Source organism: Pleurodeles waltl, chromosome 6 (assembly GCF_031143425.1).
Source record: "Pleurodeles waltl isolate 20211129_DDA chromosome 6, aPleWal1.hap1.20221129, whole genome shotgun sequence".
NCBI classification, from domain to species: domain Eukaryota; kingdom Metazoa; phylum Chordata; class Amphibia; order Caudata; family Salamandridae; genus Pleurodeles; species Pleurodeles waltl.
In genome coordinates this window covers 1,521,684,876-1,521,693,363 of record NC_090445.1, presented here as the reverse complement: position 1 = coordinate 1,521,693,363, position 8,488 = coordinate 1,521,684,876, and positions in this window count along the sequence as shown.

Here is an 8,488-nt window from a genome sequence, read left to right as displayed (position 1 = left end):
AGGGAGAGGATCAGCTGGGTGTCATCTGTGTATAAAACTATGTTGAGGTTGTTGGATCAGACAATGTTTGCGAGCAGAGCCATGTAAACGTTAACTAAGGTTGGGCTGAGGGACGACCCCTGGGTTACGCTGCAGATGATCTTGGTGGCTTCAGAGGGGAATGGAGGGAGGCAGACTCTCTGGGTCCTGCCAGTGAGGAAGGAGGTGATCCAGCCCAGGGCTCTGTTGCGGATCCCTGCTTCATTGAGGCGTGTGGTGGCAAACAGCGTTGAAGGCAGCCAAGTGGTCCAGAAGGCTGAGGGCCGCGGTTTTGCCGTTGTCAAATAGGGTCCTGATGTTGTCAGTGGCGGCGATGAGAGCGGTTTCGGTGCTGTGGTCCTGCGGAATCTGGATTGGGACGAGTCCAAAGTGTTGTTCTCCTCGAGGAAGCGGATCAGTTGTTTGTTGACAATTTTCTGTATGACTTTTGCCGGGAAGGGGAGCAGGGACATGGGCCGGAAGTTCTTGAGGTCCTTTGGGTCTGCCTTGGGTATCTTGAGGAGGGCATTGATCTTGGTGTGTTTCCAGCTCTACAAGAAGGTGGCGGTCTCGAAAGAGTTGTTGATAACCTTCTGGAGTTGGGATGCGATGATGGAGCTCGCTTTGTTGAAGATGTGGTGAGGGCAGGGGGTCGGATGGTGAGCCGGAGTGAATGGTGTTCATGATTTTTATGGTGTTGTTGACGTGGGTCAAGGAGAGCAGGAGGTTGGTGTGGCTGGGGGATGGTGAGTCTGTGGTTGACAGGGGGGTCTAGGTATTGAAGCGGTCATGGATGTCTGCGATCTTGCGGTAGAAGAAGGTGGCTAGGGAGTCACCGAGGTCTTGCGATGGCAGGATGTCGTTGATGTTGGTACCAGGGTTGGAGAGTTCCTTCACTATGTTGAAGAGCTCCTTATAGCTGTGTGCGTTGTTGTCTATGCGTTCTTTGAAGGCGGCTCTTTTCGCGGTTCGGATGAGTTTTTGGTGTCTGCAGAAGGCGTTCTTTGAGGCTGTGTTGTTGTCCGGTGTCTGTTCTTGGAGCCACTTTTTCTCGAGTCTTCGGCATGTTTGCTTGGATTCTGGAAGGTCGGTGGTGAACCAGAAGGCCTTTCTGTCTGTGCGTCTGTTTTGAAGGTTTCTTGATCGGGGCAAGAGTGTTGGCACAGTTGTCAATCCGTTGCCTGAGGTTGCGGGTGGCTGTTTCGGTGGTGTCGATTGGTGGGTTCGGGGAGAAAGTGGTGATCAGCTGGTCTTCAGTGAACTTGTTCCATCTGCGGTGGGGAATCCACTGTGGGTGGTGATGCGTTGTGGGTTTCTCGAAGGTGAAGTGGATGCAGCGAAGGTTGGTCCTGTGGAGTTCGGTGGTGTGGCTGAAGGAGACATGGTTCCTGGCGGAGAAGATGGGGTCGAGTGTGTGTCCTGTGGAGTGGGTGGGTGTCCTGACGAGTTGCTTGAGGCAGAGGTTGTCCAGCAGGGTGGTGGAATTGTTGTCTATGTTCTCAAGGTGGAAGTTCAGGTCCCCGAGGAGTATGTAGTCTGTGGATGCGAGGGCGTGCATGCTGATGATGTCAGAGATGGAGTTGCTGAACTGCTGTCATGGAGGGGGGTGGCGAAGGGGGGTGTTTGGATCAGTGTGGATCTGGAAGTGCAGGTGTTAGGGTGTCTTCGGTGCTGGATGCGATTCTGAGGGTATTATTGTGGACAATGGTGATGCCTCTTTCTGGTCTGTTGGTGCGGTCCCTATGGGTGATCTTGTAGCCGTCGTGGATGGCTATGGCGATGTCGGGCGCTGAGGTGGGGTTCATCCCTGTCTCGGTCAGGAAGGCTACGTCTGGGGAGGCTGAGTCGAGTAGGTTCCAGAGTTCAATGGCATGTTTGTGGATGGAGCGGGTGTTGAGTAGGATGCATCTGAGAGGGTTGCGTCCTGTCTTGGAGGGTGGGTTGCTGGCGTGGAGGCTGGTGAAGGTGCAGTTCCGGCAGCATAAGGGTCCGCGGGTGAGCTGTGGGGTGGCCTGATGCAGGTGGATGAGCAGCCGGTGTTGAGCACGTGGAGGGTGATGGCGTCGTAGCAGAGTTGTGTGTCACAGCAGTGTGGGGGGGGGGGGGGGGCGAAAAAACAGGAGTTTAGGCGCAGATGGGCACAGATGGGCTTGCCTTAGGTGCGCCCACCATTAAGTGAGAGGGTGGGGGGAGGGGACAGCAGCACAAAAAAATGGGTTGGGCAGCAGTGGCAGGAATGCAGCGTGAGAGAAGAAAGAAACGAGGAAAGAGTGAAACGCAGAAGTGAAAGGCAAAAGGACCACAAAAGGGAAAGAACACGGAAGAAAAAGCACACAGAGCAAAGCAGGAAAAATGAGAAGAGAGGCAGAGGGCAGCCCCGTAGAAGAGCAGAGCTCTCCCACTAGACACACGGGATGAGGCGCAGGCAGAAGACTGAGTGGAGGAGGGCCTCGACCTCCTGACAGAGGTCAAGAGTTCAGAGGAACAAGGGCTCTACTTGCCGGTGGAGCTACGGGAGGCACAGCAGTTCACTGACTAGGTCAGTGATATTGCTCCTGCATTGATCAAACTAAATGTAATCAAAACCATTCAACAATAAATATTAGGTAGAAAATGGCAGAAGGGTGGCGTGGAGGATGTGTTGATATACCTCTTTTTCCCACTGTGGCAAGAGTATATAAAAACAAGCCAGTACGAATCGCCTTGGGGGACCTAATGGCTTTGCCAACGGTTGTAGCCATCATGTACAGTATCTTCAACTCTGTGCAGCATGGCCTTAGAAAGTGGATTCCCCACCGCAGATGGAACAAGGTCCACTCACCAAGCATGTACATGCCTCCAAGATTACGCCAGCTTTTTTTTCCTTTTTATCAATCTGATTTGGACAGTAAACGATAAAAAGCACAAGTGCTTCAACAACAAGAAAAAAGCAAGTAGAGGAAGTACGCAAGTTAGGCTTCCATACTTCTGGAGCGGGACAAACACAAAACAAATAAGAAGTAATCACATAAGAGTCCCAATAAAGCCAACCAACGGTAAGCAATACGTAGGTGTTAAGCCCACTGTAAGCCGACAGTACGTCTCACAACAGACAGTGCATGCTTTGTCTAGTGGACAACCCCTACGGTCCAACAAGTGGACACAAATGAGTAGGGATTCTGACAGTTTATAGTTTGGCCAGGCAATTTGCTTGTGGGGATATACCTGTTTGAGTGCAATACGGTCCCCTAAGTCTCCCTTGAGTCAGTAACTAAAATATATTGTCCAAGGAGTTTGGAATACAAATTAACTCCAACCTTGAATCACCGGAAAAGCAGTCTCTTTACTTGCAGATACAGCCGGTGGAATTACTGCAATCGCTAGCATTTTAGTAGCTGCAGCTGATTTAAAGTTAGGGCGGCTGAATAATTTGGTGCAATAGGCAAGAGGAGAGACCAATACAACAAATAACTGTTCTTGTTCTGCCATTCTGCACTACTGGCATTGCTCCCCAAGCTTGGTTAAAGACATAAAACGGGGTTGGTGCTTATTCAGTTCAACTCCACGCTAAATATCCACCAGAGACTAACTTTGCTTTCGGCTGGAAAAAAAACACAGCAGCAAAAGGTGCTAATTAAAGTAAAGAGTGATAAGGAAACAGCATCTTTTCTCAAAATAAGGGATGCCCAAGATATTAGCATGACACTTGGCATTATTCAGTTCCTGTAACAATTGATCTGCAATTTCACTCTGGTAACTTGTCACTTAATATAGAATTACAAGACGCTCCCACCATATCTGAGAATCCGTCAAAAAAGAACAGGAAAATGCTAAATAAATATAATTAACTCCTTCGCTGCCAGGCCTTTTCCCCCTCCTGTGCCAGGCCTTTCTTTGCCTATTTGGAATAGATCTCGCTTAGGCCCTCATAACTTTTTGTCCACATAAGCTACCCATGCCAAATTTGCTTCCTTTTTACCCCAACATCCTAGGGATTCTAGAGGTACCCACACTTTGTGGGTTCGCCTGAAGGAGGCCAATAAATTAGCCAAAATACAGTGAAAATTTCGTTTTTAAAAAATACATGGGAAAAAAGGGCTGCAGAAGAAGGCTTGTGGTTTTTCCCCTGAAAATGGCATCAACAAAGGGTTTGCGGTGCTAAAATCACCAGCTTCCCAGTTTCAGGAACAGGCAGACTTGAATCAGAAAACACAATTTTCCAACACAATTTTGGCATTTTACTGGGACATACCCCATTTTTATGATTTTTTGTGCTTTCAGCCTCCTTCCAGTCAGTGACAGAAATGGGTGTGAAACCAATGCTGGATCCCAGAAACCTAAACATTTCTGAAAAGTAGACAAAATTCTGAATTCAGCAATGGGTAATTTGTGTAGATCCTACAAGGGTTTCCTGCAGAAAATAACTGAAATAAAAAAAAAATGAAATTGAGGGAACAAAACAGCAATTTTTCTCTATGTTTTACTCTAACTTTTTCCTGCAATGTCAGATTTTTGAAAGCAATATACTGTTAAGTCCGCTGGACTCTTCTGGTTGCGGGGCTATATAGGGCTTGTAGGTTCATCAAGAACCCTAGGCACCCAGAGAAAATAAATGAGCTGCACCTTGCAGTGGGTTTTCATTCTATACCAGGTATACAGCAATTCATTTGCTGAAATATAAAGACTCAAAAATAGTTATCAAGAAAACCTTTGTGTTTCCAAAATGGGCACAAGATAAGGTGTTGAGGAGCAGTGGTTATTTGCACATCTCTGAATTCTGGGGTGCCCATACTAGCATGTGAATTACAGGGCATTTCTCAAATAGACGTCTTTTTTACACACTGTCTTATATTTGGAAGGAAACAATGTAGAGAAAGACAAGGGGCAATAACACTTGTTTTGCTATTTTATGTTCCCCCAAGTCTCCCGATAAAAATGGTACCTCACTTGTGTGGGTAGGCCTAGTGCCCGCGAAAGGAAATGCCCCAAAACACAATGTGGACACATCACATTTTTCCACAGAAAAGAGGTGTTTTTTGTAAAGTGCCTACCTGTGGATTTTGGCCTCTAGCCCAGCCGGCACCTAGGGAAGCCTACCAAACCTGTGCATTTTTGAAAACTAGAGACCTGGGGGAATCCAGGACGGGGTGACTTGTGGGGCTCACACCAGTTTCTGTTACCCAGAATCCTTTGCAAACCTCAAAATATGGCCCAAAAAAAAAAAGAAAATTCCTCACATTTCGTGACAGAGTTCTGGAATCTGAGAGGAGCCACAAATTTCCTTCCACCCAGCCTTCCCCCAAGTCTCCCGATAAAAATGGTACCTCACTTGTGTGGATAGGCCTTGTGCTCGCAACAGGAAGTGCCCCAAAACACTATGTGGACACATCGAAATTAGCAAATAGAAAACTACCTGTTTTTGCAGGGGCACCTGCGTTTTTGGTCCAGGGCTTAGCAGCCATCTAGGGAAACCTACCAAACCCAGACATTTCTGAAAACTAGACACCTGAGGGAGTCAAGGGAGGTGTGACTTGCGTGGATCCCCCAATATTTTCTTACCCAGAATCCTCAGCAAACTGCAAATCTAGCTTAAAAGAAATCGGATTTTTCCCACATTTCTGTCTGGGATCACTGCACAGAGAAATTTCCTACCACCCAACATTCCCCTCAGTCTCCCGGTAAAAACGATACCTCACTTGTGTAGGTGGGCCAAGTGTTTGTGACAGGGAAGAGCCAAAAACACTTTGAAATTGAGGGGGAGCAAAAGTGGGACCAAAAGGGCAGTTTGAAAAAAATCATTTTTAGGCTGACAAGTGCAGCAGAAATTTTATCGGTAAAGATGAGACAATGCTGGGTGGTAGGAATTTTGTGGATTACTGCAGATTCCGGAAGGTTCCATCACAAAAATGTGGAAAAAATGTGTGCTTTCCAGCAAAGTTGCAGGTTTGCAGGGCATTGTGGGTAAGGAAATGGTGCAGGTGCATGTGAAGCACACCACCCTGAAATCAACTAGATGTTTAGTTAACAGATGTGTCTAGGTATTGTGGATTTTTGTACATGGCAGCGTCCCATAGTAAAAAAAAATGGCCTAATAATAATTTGACCCCCCCTTAATCCCTGGGGAACTGGCGCCTTGGAAAAGATCACCTTGTCCGGGGCACACAAGGGGTTAAAAGATAGAACAGATCAGATCATTTGGCAGAGTAATAATCATTCCTCGGTATCAAAGGTTTTCCACTGTTACCCTACAGATGACTCATTGGAACTCACCTAAATTCAACTTGTACATGAATTTATTAATCCTCTAACCTAGCGCTGCAGTGTCTGACACCGATGGCAGGGTCATGAATTGGTTATAACAGGGCCAATGAGAGGGGTTGACATTTTTTGTCTTTATCAGAACTAGATAGATCACTGGCTAACAAATCATATTTAAATGTTACGTCAGAGCCTCCCTAATGCTCATGTAGTGAGTGGGCCTTCAAAGGTTTTTAAGGAAATGGGAAGGTAGACTCAAAACAGATGTTACCCTTGGTATCTTCAGTGAGCCCCCAAACCACACCAAATTACATGGTCCTATTTGTAGGACAGCTACAGGTTTCACAACATTACAAGATGCCACCGTGCAGGGAAAAGGAGACATTAAGCAGAAATCCGACCTGCTCAAATAAATACTCAGGAACAGCAGGATATGATTGACTAATAATAAGTGCAACCGCAGAAACAAGGAAGTGAAAAAAAACAGATGCAGAATCTGCAAAAAGGATAGTCAGAAAGCGTATTGTAAACGTATTTTGATATCCTGGTTATATCTCAACGTCCTTTAGATCTGTTTTACGGAGGAATATTTTAAAACTGGTTAAGTCCTGTTGTACACTGTACTTAGACATCCAACATAAAGCTTCTATTGCGTTTTAATCACCGAATGGGGAAGATGTAAGAAAAAAATCAGGCAACTGCCACACTAATATTTGAGAACAAATCTAGTTGGTATATTGAGTGTCTAAAAAGCAAACAGAGCATTATCCATATAACACCCGAGTTGGAGCTCTAGTCTGAGACTCAAGGGTTGAGCTAGGGCAGGGCAAACCCTATCCTGCAATCAGAACACGCACGCGAGTATTGTTTCACTACATTTTATGTGTACAAGCCACGTGCATTAGAATGACAATGTAATTTGCTGAGCTGCAATTATGCATATTAGGGAAAAGGTTAAATGTGCCCCATCCCTTTCTATGTCTTACCCAAATCAGTTATAAGCAGTCTTTTCATGGCAGGGTTGGGTGGAGTTTTTGTCCTCTATTAACGTGCGAACTAGACCACTCTGAACGAAGAGTGTTTGCACCAGTATAGTAGATAGTGAGATAGGCAGTGTTGTTATGAACCCCTGACATGGAGTTTGGGATATTTGTATAGAAATAACGTTACCGAAATTTGAGAGTATTATGTATTCAGTAACTGTACGGTAATTATGTTTCTGATCCATGTTAAAGAGGAAAACTTAAAAAGATTTTTTTTAGGGAAAACAAATCTATCACTATGCCAAGAGAGGCAGTACCTCACTTCATACCTTATGGAACCTGCAGATTAAAAATTGGAGCTCCATAATCTAGCACCGCATACAGCAGTCCATATGTATCTCTGCCCACATACCAATATTTTATACATCTTTTCTAGGAATGGTATTCAATGGAGCGAGGGGGGTTTTGCTCATCCTCGGCTCCTTAATCATTATGAACCATAGTCAGCTATTGTTTTTTTTAGCTCAAGTGTATGCGGAAGCTAAGTCGGCAGGCAACCAGGCTTATATTGCATTCAGCAGTAAAACAACATAAAAGTCTTGAAACACACGTCACAGGCGTCTTGAGCGAGGATCACCACAGTTGATAATAAAAGGCATCCGTCCTGCATGTTCATATTACTAGTGAAACAATTGATATTATTGCCTTTAAAAAACGTAACACAAAGCCTAATATTCCCTTGCCATAGCTTTTATATGCAAGACCAATCTGGTTGTGTCTGATGCATGTAAAATAGATTCTAAGGTCTCAATAAATGCCCATGGATATGCTATTTGTAATGGCTGTGTGACCTCTATTGCACTACACGCTACTTGTAAAGGATTGAAGATTGAAGATTTATGTTTGCAACTCACAGCAAGCCTATAGGGTACCATTTTCTCAAAGATCTCAAGGTTTATGCAAACCTAACCAAATATGAATTCACTCTTCATCATAACACATTCTTCTTTATTCCCTGTTTTGCGGACACCATCACTGGTTATTTAAAATGGTTGTGGTGCATTCACCATGCAGTATAATTTGCTTACATATAAGAGAAGTTCCTAACAAGTTAACACAGTCTGTTATACTTAGGAATAAAGGTTGCTTTTCCAATAAGCAATGCATTGATTGTCAAAAATAATATGCAAGAACATTACCCCAATTCACTGAAATACCCCATGTCTTTCTTAATCAGACAACCCTTAAAA